The following is an 18,301-nucleotide window of genomic DNA, read 5'->3' as shown; positions in this document are numbered from 1 at the left end:
TCCTTTGGTTTGATCTATCTTCCAAATAGTCTTTCCCAAATGCCTCCCTCCTACAAGAACTTGGTCTGGTTCTCTCTTTTGCCTCAAATATATCAACCTATGTAATATGTTTCTCTCTATATACCATATATCCCATAAGCTCCCCAGTAAAACATAAATATCTTGAAGTCAGAGACTGTTATTTTTTTCATCCCTAATATCTGGTACCTAATAGACACTTTATGCATGTTTATAAAATTAAAATAAATTCAATGTAAGTACAAATGATGTCAGTATGAAGATAATTTAATGTAAATATAAAAATAAAAAAGGAAAAAAATGAAAATTTAATGTTAAAAATGTAAATGAAAAAATGTTATATAAATTTAATATAAAATGTAAATGTAAACATAAAAATTTTAATGTAACTAAATTTAATGTAAAAACATAAATGTAAAAAAATTAATGTAAATAAATTTAACATAAATTTAATGGAAAAAATGTAACCCAAGTTTACAAAGAGTCTGCTTTAGAGTAAAGAAGAGGTAGGTCCAGGTCCCACCTTATACTGATTGCATGACCCTGAGTGAGTCAACCTTTAACTCCTCAGGCAACTCTCAAAGATTCTAGGTAGAAGAACAGTTACTTATCTCTGTGGATGAGTGTTGCCATACTGAGTTTTCAATTAATACCATATTTATTTTTTTAATTCTCTATACAACTGAAGATAAGGGGAATCTAAGTAATGTGCATGTTTGTATGTGCATGTATGTAATGGAAAGGTAGGATAGGATGGGATCATACAGGTCTAATTAGATGCTAGTGAAAATAATAATTTGCTTGTGTTTGATATTCTCTGATACTTGCTTTTTAAGCACTAGAAGAAATGTACATTTTTAAAAGCCAACTCAAGTTAATTCTACTCATTCTACCATTTTGACTGATTCGATTTTCAGCTCAATGTAAAGATTTAATAAATCCCATGAAATGATTTTTTTCACTGAATTTACTGTTTAGTTACCAGAAGTCTTGACGTTGACTGGTAATTCTGCATGTTATTCACTCAAATTTGTGGAAGTAATGGTCATATTAAAGTATTTCACTCATATAGCATAATTAGTTCAAAATGGAAACCACATAAATATAAAAGATCACAAAAATTTGGAGAGTAATACCCACCATCTTTCGCCCCTCCGGTTAGGGAAATAATTCCTAACCAAATAAGGCATAGAGGCAATCCCAAAGACAAAATAGATATTTTTAATTCCACAAAATCCTAAAGCTTTTACACAAATAAAATCAATATTAATAAGAACAGAAAGCATCGATTAGTAAAAAAAAATCTTTGAATCATATCTGTGATAAGAATCCATCTAATAAACAAGATATCTAGGAAATTAACAAAATAATATAAGGCCATGATTTATTTGCTAATGGATAAATGAAATGGTTAAAGGGCATGACTGAACAGTTCTCAAAAGAAGGGCAAATTATTAACATGTATAGGAAATTCAAATAATTAAAAGGGATGTTAAATCAAAGCAATGTTATGACTTTATCTCACATGTAGCAAACTGTTTCATGAAAGATGGAAATGGTCAATGTTGGAGGGGCTGAGAAAAAAACAAGTGTGTAACACACTATTAGTGAAGCAACAGAATGGCCTAAACATTTTAGAAATTTAGAAATCTGTATTAAAAAGTGACTAAAATGCCCATGCCTTTCAATCCCAGAGATTCTGCTTCTAACCATATACTTTTGGAGGTCAAAGGCACAAAGAAAAGTCCCCTATGAGTGAACTGAAATCAGAAATGATTTCTTTTTAATGTGCATTCTGGTTATGGAATGCCTAACCAGATTGTAGTGCATGAACTAACTAGAAAATTTCTGCTTTACAACAAATATTTTAAAAATTCAGAGAATCACAAGAAGATGCATCAGACGATACAGAGTCAAATGAAGTAAAACCAGGGAAACAGTATTACAATGACCAAAGATTATATATGTAAAAAACAACAACAAAAGCATCAACAGCAAAACAAACCTGAAGCCAAACCCTCTGTAGTTAAAATGACTCAACTTGGCCCAAGAGAAGGATTGAGTACTTCCCCCCAGTCTTTGATGAGGTAAGTGGAGTCTATACTGGTTGAATATTACAGACACTATCAGATTCAACTGATGGATTAGTTAAATTTGCTGACCTGCTTTCTTTCTTCCTTTTATTATTCTTTGTGAGAAGGGATGACCCACTAGTTAAGAGTGTAGAGATAATGGAATAGATTTGGAAATGGTCATGTAAAAATGCAAGTCATCAATTAAAACCATGAATTTTAAGGCAAAAATAGAAATATTTTGCCACAAATATCATAAAAAGCTAATATCCAGGTCTGTTGCAACAAAAGTGAACAAGTCAAAGATCTGGCTATTTTAAAATACCTTTGGATTCTGCCTTATGGGCTACCAAGGACAATACAAAATCGCCAATGTATAAAATTCCCAGCTTGCATAATAACCACAAAATGTAATAGTTAATGTCCATGAAAGGAAAAATTGCCCTTGGTTATTTATTCACTTTAAATTATATTTAATTAATTAGCTAATTAATTAAATTAAATAAACAAATGAAACAAGCATAGCCAGAAAGAATGGCCTGAGCTGATGTTAATAAAATAAATAGCAATAGAGATATTTACTTGATTAAATATGAATATATGTATATTTATGTAAAAATACATATATACACAGAGACACATACTTATACATGTAAGTATGTGTGTGCGTGTGTGTAAGACTTAAGGTTATTTAACTGTAATCAAATCAGAATTTGTAAAGTTTTTATTCCCTTATTTGTGAAAAATTTTGAAGTCAAAAATAAAACTATTTTAGGACAGCATATGCTAGTTTTTGGGTTTCCTTTTGATGACTTCTAAAAGCCTTTTGATGTGGACTCCCTACACCCACACGCGCAAATACATTTTCATCTTTAGATATGAGTTTTAAAAGATTAAAATCTTGACTGCATCAAATCCAGACTCTGAGCTTCAGCCCCCCAAATCTTCTAGTAAAAAAAGTCCTTAAAATAGATATGAGAATTGGGGGTTGGGGGTTGGGGGTTGGGGGAGGAAGCGGGACTTGTGGCCAAGGGAAAGGTCTGAAACAATTCTAATGCTTTAGACTGCGGAAATCCTTCCAGAGCTGGGGTGGCTTAAACTTCACGGAGTTGATTCTGGGAAGGAAGGAGCAGAGACCCATGTGATGCGGCCCTGGATGACTTGCACATGGCACTTCTCCCACTGTGCCTGTCCACGCTGCTCTAGCAAACAGAGTCCGGTGATTCGAATTGACAAGAACCCTGCTCTCCCCGGCTCCATAAGGAGTGAATCTTGTCAATTTGAATATCCTGTTTGCAACACCCGAAAGACCCTGCCAGGGACAATGGGGAGGCAGTGAAATGTGGACTCAATCAGGAAGGGGTCTTGGGTCCTAGCCTGGCTGCTCCGGGTCAGTCGGAATGGAATAGAAAAGCTTCGGTCCCATCACATACTTTGCCAAAGAGAGATGGGGGCGTGGGGGAGGGGGGCGGTCCTTTGTTTTTGTTTTGAGAAAGATGAGCATAAATTTATAAAAGTGTTTTCTTTCACCAACAGAACGGAACTTCTGCCCTAAAGGATGGCTGAGCAAATTCTAGCCCTAAATACTAAGCAAAAGTTTCCTCTAGACCAGTGGTCTCATTAGCAGAGGTAATAAACCTCTGAATTTAGAATCCGATTTGTCATTTTATTGGTATGGGGAACCCGCTTTCTCTGCCATTGGGAGCCTTTGTGAGTAATGCTATTTTACTGAAAAGTTAAGCAACTTCCTCAGGATGACATAGCTGGGATGAATGAGGTGGGACTTGGTCTTCCTGACTTGCTCCATATCCATCAAGCCACAAGGCTTATAAATGCTGTGCAAAAGACAAGTTAATTGTGTTAATGGGAAAAGGATGAGCATTTTCATTGTTTAATATCTGGGGTTTTTCAATTGAGGATCCGTCACTTTTCTAAAATTATATGATGAATAAATAGCAAAATCAGCGTTTGAATCCAGGTTAGCTGGTTCTAAATCCAATATTCTTGACATCCAAAAAAAAAAAAAAACACTTTTATATGACACAGAGACACTGGGGTGTATGGAGTGTCAAGAATATTGGATTTAGGACCAACTAACCTGGATTCAAACGCTGATTTTGCTACGTGTTCATCATATAATTTTAGAAAAGTGACCGATCCTCAATTATCATTTTTCTTATCCGAAATGCAGGATTGTATTCATACTATTGACTTATCAAGTCTATTCTGAGAATCAAATGAGTTCATCTGATTTCATAAAACATTTCTAAAGTGCCTGCTATGGATCCAATAAAATGCTAGGTATTAGGTGTACAAATATGGGAATTTCCACAATGCACATTCTTAATAAGCTTAGATTGTAATTGGAGGTATAGGTATACTCAGAATAAAGAACAATGAATGACGGTGTGCAATAGAGCCAAAGAAGAAAGTACACAAAATAATGAGGAAGAAAAAGAGCTTTTCAGTTGGAGGAGTAAGGGATAAAGTGTACAGAGGGTAATGGATTCTTGGCCTAGGGACACCAAGTTCTGGGTTATCATAGACCAGGTTTNGAATAGAAGGGCAGCAATGGCACAAACAAGAATAGGGGAGGAAAAGAGAAAACATGATGAAATGGACAAAGAAGAGGTGGAAAAAAAGGAAAGAAGAAGAGAAAGCAAAACTCTACATATAAATATCTGTTATTATTCCTTCTTTCAAGACACAGAAGATTTTGGATATATCTTTATTCTAGTCTGAGAATTGAATTACCATTTTAAAAAAAAATCATTCACTAATATAGTCAATCCACATCTACTCTAGGCTCTTATTTCAAAGAGAATGGTCAATCATAGGTGTACACAAAGATACAACAAGCTATTGTACAGAAATATGCTTTGAATTTTGAATCATCTTGCAGGATATGAAACTATAGTAAATCTTTGCTTAGATGCTATTGCTATTGCTATTCAGTGAAATTATTTCCTCCAGTGGTTCCATTCCCAACTAGAGAGGCTTCCATTGAGTTCAATTATATTTCCTGAGAACTTTGATCGTAAAGATGAATGGGCTACCTAATGAAGACAACTTGTGCCAACCAAAGAGTCAGGCAGGGGGAGGAGGAAGGCTCTGGGAAGAGCCTCTCTGCATGATTCTCCTTTGTATAACAATGTGCAGATGTTATTATCTTCATTCAACAGCATGTGTTTGTTGCTCTCAAAAAGTTAGTAAATCCACTCCAACAAATTACCAGAATTCTGTAATATGATTATGAAATGGAGTCATTTTTCTTTCTCCAAAAGATAATACTTCTTTGAAGGATGAATCTTGAAGACTTGGAGTTAGCACAAACAAGGAGCAATACTTCAAGGAGCCAGTTCTACAAATGAAGTGATATTTTCATGGAGTGATAATTATCTATAAAAACAGAGATAGAAATTGTACCCAGAAATTTAGGTGTTTAGAATTATGACTGATTAATGAAGAAACTAAGACCCGGGTAGGTTAAATGACTTACCTAGGATCATATAGCCTGTAAAGAGTTTCAGACAGAATTTGAACTTAGCCTTATTTTTGTCTGCCTCTACCACCCGGAGAATGGCTGAACTTTTTTTGGTATGAGAATATAACAGAACACTATTGGGCCATGAGAAACAATAAACGAAGGAAATACAGAGAAATATGAGGAACCGTATATGCCCTGACACATAGCAAAGTAAGAAAAATCAGTAGAACAAAATGCACAATGACTATTGCACAGTAATTGTGCAAATAGAAACATGATTAAAAGATTATAATTTAAAAACCCCTATCTTCTATCCTAGAAATAACTCTAAGACAAAAGAGCAAGGGCTAGGGAAATGAGGTTAAGTGACTTGCCCAGGATCACACAACTAGGAAGTTTCTGAAGTCAAATTTGAAACGGGTCCTACTGACTACAGGGATAGTGCTCTCTCCACTGTGTCACCTAGGTGTCTCTAGAAGATTGATTTTAATGACTGTTTTTGCTCCTGGAGAGCAGATTATGAATCATCTCTTTCCTTATGGTTCAGAAGTGGAGACCCATAGGGGCAGAAAGTTGCATACCCTATCACATATTGCTGCACCTGTCAGCTTTGATTAAGTGTTTTGATCTGCTACAAGAGAGAGTTCAATATCTGAGTTGGTTAGGTATCCCTGGGACTTGGGGGTGAGGGGGGCAGGGTGAGGTGCAGTGACCATGGCAAAAAAGAAATGAGACTTTATAGTGCTAAGTGAGTACAATATTTCTGGAGTACCTGTAAGAGAAATGTTTTTCCTCCATATATGCAACCATGAATTTAGTAATAGACACAAATTCCGATCCTTTTGAAGGCAAAAAAATACTGAAATGGAAACAGAGGCTTTCTAGAGTGCTCCAGCTCTGTGAGGTATCCTCCTCTCCTCTGATCTCCTAAGCCTATGAAAACCCTCTACATTTTATTTCTGCCCTATCTCCAACCACCTTGTAGGAACCGGCTATTTGTGCTGGGTTATATTTTCTCAGAAAAGGGAGAACTGTGAGGAATGTGCACACCAAAGATGACCAGCTCTACAATGTCATTTAAACACTAACTAAATAATTTCAGATGATATAAGATACACACACACACACACACACACACACACACACACACACATACACACATAACTTGGATGTTTGATCTTGATATTTGTAAATATTGTATCCCATACAGAACTTGAACTTGTTGGTTTCAATTTAATTCAACACTTTGACCCATGCATAAATAAATACTTAGGTATAAATATATATATAGACATATTTGACTTGAGATGCACTTACTATTGGACCAGCACTCTACCAGCACTAGAAGTACAAAAAGAAAAATGAAGCAATCATTCTCTATCTCCAAGGAACCTTCTACTTAGGGGAGGAAGGGGAGAGTAGTCACAAGATGCAGAAAGATAAATCCATACCAATCCATATGGTAACAAATTAAGGGATGGATGGAACAGGAAAGCCAAAAAGTTGTGGGAGAGGGACATTGAATTTCAAACTGAAGAGGACTCTAAATTCCAAATGGCAAAGGTGAGGAGCATTTCAGACATGGAGATAGATTTACAAAAGTCAGGCAACAGGAGATGAAATGCCATGTATGGGAAATAGAAAGTAATCCACTTGGTTTGGAATATAGAATATTAGAATTATTGCTAGAGCTAGAGTAGGGTCCAAAATGGGATGATAGTCAGAATTAAGAGTCACGGTTAGGGTTAAATTAGAGGCTTGGATTTAGCGACAGGAATAGGGCTAGAATCAGAGGTGGTGGGGGAACCATATCATGTGTCTGTATTATGCACTCAGCTTGGAAAACTATACCAGAGATCTGATGGGCTTTGCATGCTAATCTGAAGAATTTGTATTAAATGCCAAATGCAAGATACTCTTGTAGGTGGCATTTACAATTACCTTTTCTTTCCATTTCTGCTATCCAGTCCCAGGAAAAATGTGGGCCAATGTTTTGTGGATGGCATTGCAAGATATGTGGCTTTTTGAGTGTGATCATCACTTGTTTCAAAGGGATTTGTCTCAGCAAGCATTTCAGTCAACTCATATTTATCGGTATGCCACACAACACAATAATATACACTGGGGTACAAAGATGTCATCTAACATATATGACTGCTCAGGACTCAGAGGATCTAGATTCCAATGCTGCCTCGAATAATTACTACCTGTAATGACCCTCACTAAACTTCTCCAAAGTTCAACTTCATCATCTGTAAAATGACACATCCCCATGCTCTGGCTCCTCTACTTTATATGCCAAAACATTAGAGAAAATGAATAAGTCATTCTAAATACTTTTTTTTTTCACTTATTGAAACTTTCCTGCCATTTCTCCTCTGGGACAATCATTTTTGGGGAAAAAAATCAAAGAGCATGAAACTCTGCAGACCTTGAGGAGAATGTACCTCCTGGAAATAACTAGGAGACCCCCAATAACCAAGTTGTTCTTCCTTATCATTAGACCAGGAACCAGCTGAATGCACCCGAAAATATCTTTCCAATAAATTTGACTTATCATACATTGGTATTACACACAAATTTCATCTTTCTGATATGACTGCTGACTTACCATAAAATCATACATTTAGAAAGCATTTGCTGATAAATAGTGGGGAAAGTAATTTAGAAGGACCTGGTTATTTTAACTGGCTCCAATAAACCTCCAAAAATCCAAATACATCATTGAAAAGTACCTCACTGCCAAGGGTTTAAAGCACATCAAAAAAGTTCCTGGTTGGGTTTCCCTCCATGCCCACTGTTCCAAAAGCCAACTATACCTGGAATAGTATTTCTGCAGACTCTGCCTACCTGAATCTAACTTAGAAACCAGTAGCAGCCAAGTTTCCCTATCATCCCCAGGTAGTTCAATATTTAGATTTACACACATCTGCTATTGTACAGTGCACAGTTGGTTGGACCTCCTTCCTATCATCACCTAACTGCATTGGGCTCATTAGAGAAAATAGGTCATTTGCTCCTTCAGCTATTGGTACTTCAAAAGTGCACACTATCGTCCTCTTACTTAGTCAGACAAAATGTTTAGTTTTGCAATTTGGAATACAATAAAAGTCAACTTTGCAAATAAATCAGTATAATGGATATAATTTTAAGCAGTCACCTGAACTTTTAATTCTTGAAAGGGTTTTGCTACACATGTTGGCATGATGGGATACCATCTCTCTGACTTTCATTTTCCAGGCACTTCACTTTGACAACTCATATCATTTTACCTTTACACTTGCATAAAGTCAATCTTGCCCTCACCTTGTTATTGTGTGACATTCTTTCCTCCTCTTTGCAAATCTCTTCTCCCTTTTCCTTAATTAGACTTTGGAATGCTGATCATATTTTTCTATTTTTCTCACTTATCAAAGATATTTTTTCATTTAATTTAATTTAAAATTTTCATTTTATTATGATCGCTAAGGTGCCTTCTTGCTTGTCATCAAGGAATATAATAATTCTTCTCTATTTCATCACATTTGAGATTTTTCAATGACAAGATTCTCATTTGATTGAGGTACAATTTTGTATATTGCATTTCCTGTTTGCTAAATAAAGGGCTTCATATCTGTATACTACACTCTTATTTTGATATATTATATTTGGTATATGAAATGTTTACCCACGAGCTGTTTCAGCCCAGGGTGAATTTTTATGACCAACTAACTCTCTAAAACAGTATTTATAATGTAAGTGCTGAGACACCATTATTTATCGTACAGCACAATAGCAAAAATTGGTTCTATAACAAATATACTCTTGTTATCAGCTCATTAGTCTATTGTGGCAACATTGACAAGTCATGCCATGGGCAATACAATATCTCTAATGAAATGTATTAATTTGCTATTTCAAAGGGACATGGGGAGTTGGAAACGCTGTACGCTTTATAGCACAACTCTAAGGGAAATAGACTTTTAAAATTATGCCTTACACATAGGATTTTTTACTTACCAACTTGGAAACAGTTCCACCAGCCTTTCTCACACTTACACAAACCCAGACGATGAAGATATAGCTGACTACAATGGGAAGAAATAATCTTAAATGCTAAGGATTTTACATGAAATTCATATCATAATTTTTCTTAGCTCTCAGCCCAATTTCCTCTGAAGCTTAGGACCATTTCTTTGAAAGCCCATTACTTAAGAGTCAAATGAGAGGGCTTTCACCCAGCAGATTAGGAATATCCCTAAATAAGAATTCTAGACCACTGGGTAGAATTTTCAAAAATAGAGTTTCTGGAGCTAAATCTTTCATTGATTAAGAGTTTGTATAAGGGATGCTAATTAACCCACTGTCATTATCTTTTCTTGGTTTTTCTCTGTCTCTTGGTCCTGGAAAAAAAAATGAAGTTTTTCAGCCAGGATACAGGATGAATGCCCAACTTTGGCTGGGGGCAATTAGTCAATTAATTAAGCACATATGTTTTAGATACTAAGAATACAAAGACTACTTGGTGGAATCAATAAAGCTCTAAGCCTAAAGTCAGCAAGACTCAAGTTCAAATCCAGACTCTGGCCTTGGGCAACTCACTTAACCTCTGTTTGTCACAGTTTCTTTATCTGTAAAATGGGGATAATAATAGCACCTACAAACCAGCATTGTTGTGAAGAAAAAAGGAGAAGATATTTGTAAAGCAATTGGCATATAATAGGTACTTTACAAATTCTTTCCTTTCTAGAGTTTGCATTCTATTAGAAGACAATACATAATATCCAATTATATGCAAACTATATAAAAACTACATACAAGGTAATTTTATAGGGAGAAGAACTAGTCATAAGTGGATAAGGAAAAGTTTCATGAAGAAGGTGATACCTGAGATAAGCTTTGAAGACTCTAAGACTAAGACATAGAGTTGAGGAGAAAGGGCATCATAGGCATAGTGGATGATTAAGTCCAAAAGGAGAGAAATAACAAGATAGAGTTCTCAGAATAACATTAAGTCTATTTTTTTGCTGGCACATAGAGTATGTGAATAGTTTGGCCCCTGGTTGTGAAGAGCTGTAATACAGCTACCAGGTACTCATTAAAAACAAGTCATATTGCTTTGACTTGTTTCCTTTAAAAAAAAAAACAAAACAAAGACTTGTCTAATAGATTAGAGTAATGCTATATGTATGAATTTCAGCAAGTCATTCACAATATCCTTGTAGATCACAATGGAAAATTGTGCCTTACTTGATGGAACAAGTATGATGATTTGAGTGACAAGATCCAAAAAGCAATAACTAATAGGCCAACATCAATTTGAATATGTATAATTGGTTTTGTTCTATTCAACTTTTTTAATAGTACTGATAAAGATGTCAATTATATGCTTTTAGAAGACATGAAGATGTGTAGGTATTAAAAATTAATGGTTTGACTAAAATATATGAAATTATAAATAATAATGGTAGTTGTGGATTCAAAATATTATTGCTCAAAGTCGAAATGACCTCTAATAGCTTTTATTTACAAAAGTGGTGGAAAGGGTGAAAGTAGAGAAATATAAAATGGTAGAGAAGACATTAGCCTATCTAACTAAATATTGCTCTAGTGCTCCACTAGCTGACCTTCAAAGAGAATTAAACTCTCTCCAGAAAACAGGAAGGGAAAGCCAGCTATCCACTCACCCAAGTTCTTTCCAAAAGGCAGGTCAAGACAATGACTTGAACTGGAGGTGATTCCTGAGACCAACTTTTTTCCTTAAGCCAACTTTCTTCTTGAAGCTGACTTCCTTCTTGAAGCCAAGCTTCTCTTGAACCTGACTCTCCCAGCCCCAGAAATTCAGGGCCTTTTATACTGGCTTCATGTCCCTTCCCCTCTTCACAAGGGCCAATCACAGCTTCCAAATTTCCAACACTGCCCAGAGTCTGTGGGATCCACTTCTCACCTTCTGGAGGTGGGAATTCTCATCAAAAGGGTTCAGTTTCCTGGCTGATTGAATTCTGAGGTTGTGAATTCTCTAAGTGGTTTTTGAGCTCCTCCACCCAATTCAAGCTTGTGTTCATTCAGTCAAATGGTAGACAAAGGAAAGTTAATCCTGTCTTCACAATCTTGGGAGGTATTAAGTAGGGGTACTTAAGTTATTGTTAACCAAATTATGTAAATGCTAACTCCAATTATGTAAAGAGAATAAAAGATTCCCTATTTATAAGTGTAAACTCAGAATAGACAAAGAGAACAAAGAATTCCCTTCTCACAGATGGAGGGGGGAGGAATACCTAATATACAGGGAAAATGAAAATGATTAAAAATATTTTGATAGGCTAAAATATCAAGCTGATACAATGTACTAAAAAAAAGATAAAGTCCTACACTTGGATTCAAAAAATCAATGACACTGGTACAAGATTGTGGGCACTTAATAATATAAAATTTCATGTGAAAATTACCTAGCTCTTAAAGTGCAAAAATTAATTTATAATTCCCAATATAGCACCCAAAAGACATTAAGTTTTTTTGGTTAGGTGAACTTTCATGAAGGATTTACCCCCCAAAATGGACAAAAATCATATAGGAAGTGTTGAAATTTTGGAAAGAATATATAACTTGATGGCATTACCTGAATTTGAATGGGCAGCACATTGAGTTAATGTATTAGCACAAATATTTTGGAGAAGCACTATGGATGGTGTGGGATCCATATTTCTGAGAGGGGTTCAAACTACATCACAGAATTCCATGGTGCTGGCCCAGAACTCTAAGAAAGGGGGCAGTTAAAGGCAATTGGAATCCTGGTATAAAAGCCAGGTCCCTTCTTACAAGGTCCAGATGCTTTGCTCTTGGCTCTGAGCAGAGAGACAATCTGTGTAGCCCTGGGCTGGGACATTCAGGCACTGACAGCCAGGGCTGCTTTACCTTGGTAACTAACCACAAAGACAGACCTTCAAGCAAAAATACAGTCTGCCTTCAGTTTAGCAGCTCAGGTTTTAGAAGGAAGAATATTTAGGGCTTAGATTAGAGTTCAGCCATTCCAGTTACATTCTCCCCACATACAAGGGGAATGTGTTGTTAGACTACAGTTAACAGTTTTAGCCAAATTACCTTCCCTCCTCTTTCCTTAAATTGATTCCCTTTCCTGTTCCCTGAAATCATTAAATACATTTAATTTGTGAAAAGATAGAGTTCTTGTATAGTTAGCTGGGGAATATACTTACTACCTTCCTTTCACCAAGCCAAGTATTTCATCTAGCAGAGGCTGTAACTGCCTTTGCCCTGGGGGCCTGTGGTCAGATTTGCTGAAGACTTTAACCTCATACATTTCCATTAGTTGAGAGAGTAATTCAAACAAAGAAAGTTATCATCACAAGGGGTTTAGTCTCTGTCTACTTACTATCTGGGCCCAGAAGTTTCCAAACTAGCATATCCTCTATAACCAGACATTTAACTGATTTCCAACTGCTTACAGGGTGGAGGGAGGTGAAGAAGTACTTCATAGGCTCCTGCCGCTCCCATCCAATCAAGTCTGCCTGCTTCTCCAAAACCAGGGATTGGGGAGACTCCATTGTCATCTGACCCCTAATCTCACAGTTTCCCCAATCCTACAATGGACAATGAGCAGGGGACTAGAACTTAATGGGAGGAGAGAAAATTATATGCATTTGAGAAATATCTCAACATTATAGGTTATCTTTAGTTATCTTTACATGAAAGTTTATCCTTTTAACATTAACATTTTCCTACTAAAAAAAGCACTGTGTCCAGTGCTTCCAATGCTTTGTGGTCCCATTTTAGATTTTCTTGGCTTGTCATTTCCTTCTCCAGGTCATTTGACAGAAAAGGAAACTGAGGAAAAAAGAGGTTACTTGTTCAGGGTCACATAAAAAAATAAGTGTCTGAGACCATATTTGAGCTCAAGAAGATGTGTCCTCCTGACTCCAGAGCTGGCACTCTAGTTATTATTCTGCCTAGCTTCCCCCATACTATATGACTCCAAACTATGCAATAGCAATCTTTTTGTGGAATCAACATTTCAAGTGGTCTAACAGGCAATTGAAAGATACACCAAGTGTGTTTAAATTCATGATCAATGGTGATGTGCACAAGATGTGTTAATGACATCATTCAAACCCATAAAACCAGAAAAGTCACTGGTCCTGAAAGGTAATGAGAGGAAACATTGACATATGGACAATCAGATTGCTGCACCAGTACCAGCAAAATATTAAAAGACCTAGAGAAAGACCTACACATTGGAAGGATCTTCTATGGAAGAGCTAAGGAAGCATATAGTTAAGAAGTACATAGTTTGAGATAGTATGGGCTATACAGATGGAGGGAATAGTCGTGTCCATGAAACCTATAAAAATGTAAAAGAATAAATTTTATTATTATATGTGTCATTATTATTATACATGCAACTGTAGAGCATGTCCAAAAGTGGTAAGGAGATAGAAGGCCATATCATATGTTAAGCAGTGAAGACCTGGAATTCTTTAGCATGAAGGAAAGAAAACCTCAAGAGTAATGAGAAATGTTTTCATATATTCAGCAGAATCTCAAGGGAAGGATAAGATCTTTTTTAACTGGTTCAGAAAGTAGAGATGGCATTAATGGGTAGAAAGTGCAATGTAATGAGAAAGATTTTGAGTTTACATACAGCAAAAATGTTTAACAATTACAGACACCAGGGGCAGCTAGATGGCTCAGTGGAGTCAGAGCCAGACCCAGAGACAGGAGGTCCTGACTTCAAAGCTGGGTTCAGGCACTTCTGGCTATATGACCAAGGGCAAGTCACTTGACCCCATTGCTTATCCCTTACTACTCTTCTACCTTGGAACTAATACTTAGTACTGATGGAAAGTAGCAGTTAAAAAAAGAAACAATGACAGCTACAAAAATAACTGATTGGTAATCCTCCTGAGATTGTGAGTTTCCTATAACTGGAAAATTTCAAATGGAAACTGGATCATTAGATTATCTATTTAGAACTGAAAGAGACTTTAGAGGCCCTCAAATCCAATCTTCTAATTTTATAGATGAGAAATCTTAGGATGACAGTAGTTAAGCAATTTTCCCAGAATCACACAGCTAGTAAGCATTTGACTATATATGACTTCAAGCCTTCCTGTTGTTAACCAGGATGCCCTTTGTATGGCACCACCAAACTGGCTAACCAATGAATGACACTTCATTCACTGAAGGGATATTATGGATTTTTTTCCTGTTTAAGAAATGGGCTGGACTAGAATGCCCCCTGGGTCCCTTCCAATTCAGAGATAGAAGGATCCTCAGATACTATGTTTGGCTACAATGATGGTGCTGCATATAAATTATTTTCTTGTTTCATTTCTGGTACTTAAATGTTGTTATGGAGCATCAACCAAGTCAGAAATTTACTAAGTGGCATTTTTTGCACTGGGAAAAGTTAGATAAATCAATATCCACTTGGAGCTGTTCTGTCACAGTGAAGAAAGAAATTTGTAAACTATGTAAACTAGTATTGACAGGGAGATTGATATCACACAATGACCACAAGATTATCCCATTGGAAAACACAGGATGTAAGAAAAGACAGGATGAGTCAGGCAGAAATCAGCATATAGATAAAAGGAAAACCTACAGAGCTTAGATTTAAATGGAATTTTTTTCAAAATTACCCAGAACTTCTCAGATACTCCCAATAAGTAGAGTGGGTCAAAAAGGACAACTGGATTGAAACAATTAAAACAAACAAAAAATATGATTTCTTTGATGGAGAAAGTGTAGTACAGTTGAAAGAATAGTATATTTGGAGTTAAAAGAACTTAAGGTCACATCGCTGCTCTATGATCTACTTGTTACATTTGTGAACTTTGCAAATCACTTCAACTTTACTACAAGGGAAAAAGTATAGACTCTACAATCCTAGGTCTTTAGTTCAAATCCAGTCCCTGATGTTTACTTACTATCTGGGTGACTTTGGATGAAATAATTAAACTCCCTCAGTTTTTCTATTTATAAAATGAGGATTTGGGGCTAGAAGGCTTCTAAAGTACCTCCTGGTCCAGCTCTAAGATCTTCCCTGGAATCCCAGGACTTTAGTTGCCTCATCCACAAAATAAAAATACTGGGAGAATTTCTTTAAAAGACCCTTGTAATTCTAAGTCATAAATCATATGGAAGCTTCTCTTTACATATTATTAATTCATTTATTTTGTCATAAAATTGATTTATCTAGCCATGGGACAACTAATCAGATAAACCATTTCACAGGCAGTTGAGAGCACTTTCCTCTCTCCTCCCCATAACTTTCCTCCAGGAGGAAGATCTAGGATAAAATAAGAGCTACAGAAATGTAAGCATGGCTAACTGAGATTTAGTAACTCTTTTTAGAATTTACATAGGAAAAAGTATGGTGCCATCTATTTTTCTCCTATTAGATTATAAAATAAATTTACCAATGCACTTTTAGAATGTCATTCAGGCATTTTTGAATAATGTCAGACTCTTTGCAACACCATTTTAAGTTTTCTTGGCAAAGATACTGGGGTGGTCTGCATTTCCTTCTCCATTTAATTTTACAGATGAGGAAACTGAAGCAAATAGGGTTTATAAAAGACTTGCCCAGGGTCACACAGCTATTAGATGTCTGAGGTTAAATTTTAATTCAAGGTAGATGAGTCTTTTTGACTTTCACCCCAGTACTCTATCCATTGCTCCACCAAACTGTCCTTTTAGACTGGCAAAAATATAAACAGGATGAAACATTATTAACCCCAAAGAAAGAAGAGTCAAAGACTTGGAGTCAGAGGAGCTACATTTAAATGCTAGCTCTATCATTACCTATCATAGCCTTAGGTAGATCACATAACCTCTATTTGCCTTAGTAGCAATTGTAAAATGGGGGCCATAATTGCATCTCCCTCTACTATTGTCCTGAGGATTAAATGAGATGTTTGCAAAGACTTTTGCATGATACCTTATATTTAGTAAATACTTAAGGAATGCTTTGTCCCTTCTCCTAAACTTATGATCTTGAATTATTCCATTAAAGATAAATGATGGCCAGATGGATCATCTAAGAACTAAAAAAAGAAATAATGGTGAATTTGCCAGATAGATAGATAGATAGATAGATAGATAGATAGATAGATAGATAGACAGATAGATCTCTATATATCTACTTCTATATAATCTACATATATAAATAGATATGTATATAAGCATATCTTTGTGCATGCAAATACACTTGGTACATTAAAGTATAGTCACTGAATTCCAAAGAAAAGTTGGAAGAAAAACAGAAAACCTAAATTTCACAAAAATGTGCTTATAAATGCTGAGGGCAAAAAGTTTGGGCAGAGTGAGGATTTATCTGGAATAAGGGCAGCACTGAGATCCCTCTGGAAGGAGTTAGGTTTTCTAAAATAAGCAATAAAAATGTTATAAAAGTAAGCTTCCCAAGAAGTATTTATTTAAACAACAAGATTGACATAGCAACTTGAATGGAACCCTCTTGTGATGGTTTAGATCTGTGGTACTTGGCAGAAAGATGCTCAGGTCTGAATACTCAAGTTTTACAGGATTTGGAAGGGAATAATCAAAACTGTGTTCATGTATAAAGTTAAAACTAATTGTGGTCAAATATGCTTTTTGACCTCTCCTCACAAGATTACCTGGTATAGAATCATAGAATTTCAGTGATGATAGGGGTCTCAATTGTCCAATCTGATCCTGAAAATCAATTCTCTCTTCAGAATCAAAGTGGTCATCTAAGGCATATGTCTTGACCAATCAAGCAAATCACTAATGCAGCCCAATTTTTTTCTCTTATTTTGATAAAGAAATCAGTGTTTCTGATTGTAAATTTGTTCAACAAATAAATCAACCACAATTAAAAACGAACAAATGAAATGTCTCATATTTTGATCATGGCAAATAAACTGTGTAGTTAGTTCCATTTTTTACCAAAATATAATCATAAGAATGTCAATAATTAATGAAATCATTGAGAAAGACAAATCTACTCATGAAAACTATGATGTGATACAGTTTTACTGCATTTTGGTTTTTCCCCCTTTATTTTCTTTATAAATATATGCTCCATAGAAGATAAATGGATCACATGGAGAAATGGAGATAAAAAGAAAGGTTGATAATATCATCATGAGAAGCAAGGAAATATGATAATCAACATACAGACAGTTGAGATTATTGGACCAAAACATGAGAAAGAGGTTGAAACTGAAGATGTTAATTCAGAAATCCTAGTAATGGCAATTCATGTTTATAGATGATCATCAGAGTTATATTTAATTCATTCATCAAGCATTTAGTAAGTACACACTATTAGGAAAGTGAAACTTGAAAGGAGATAAGGGTTCTAAGAGATAACAAAGAGGAGGGAGAGTACTATCTCTTAGGTGATAGCTCAGTCAAAGGTATAGAGGTGGGAGATATGTTGTGATATATGAAGAACTGAACATTAATAAACCAATCAATCAACAAGCATTTATTTGTGAGGAGAGAGTTCCTTGATCAAACTTTGCTAACTACAGAAGACCCCATACTTCTGGACTTCTCTATTCCAGAAATGATCTAGGTGTGAACTACATGTGCATTACCTATTTGTATTGCATTAAAGTTGTAAACTAAGTGTGAATAATCAATCAAAAAATATTTGAAATAGTTTTTAATTATTGAATGGAACCAAATGGCTCCATGAAGGAAATGTCTTATCAGCTGATTGAGAAAAATCAGTCATATT

Source organism: Gracilinanus agilis, chromosome 3 (genome assembly GCF_016433145.1).
Source record: "Gracilinanus agilis isolate LMUSP501 chromosome 3, AgileGrace, whole genome shotgun sequence".
In the NCBI taxonomy this organism is placed as follows: Eukaryota; Metazoa; Chordata; class Mammalia; order Didelphimorphia; family Didelphidae; genus Gracilinanus; species Gracilinanus agilis.
Note: the sequence above shows the minus strand (reverse complement) of the source record.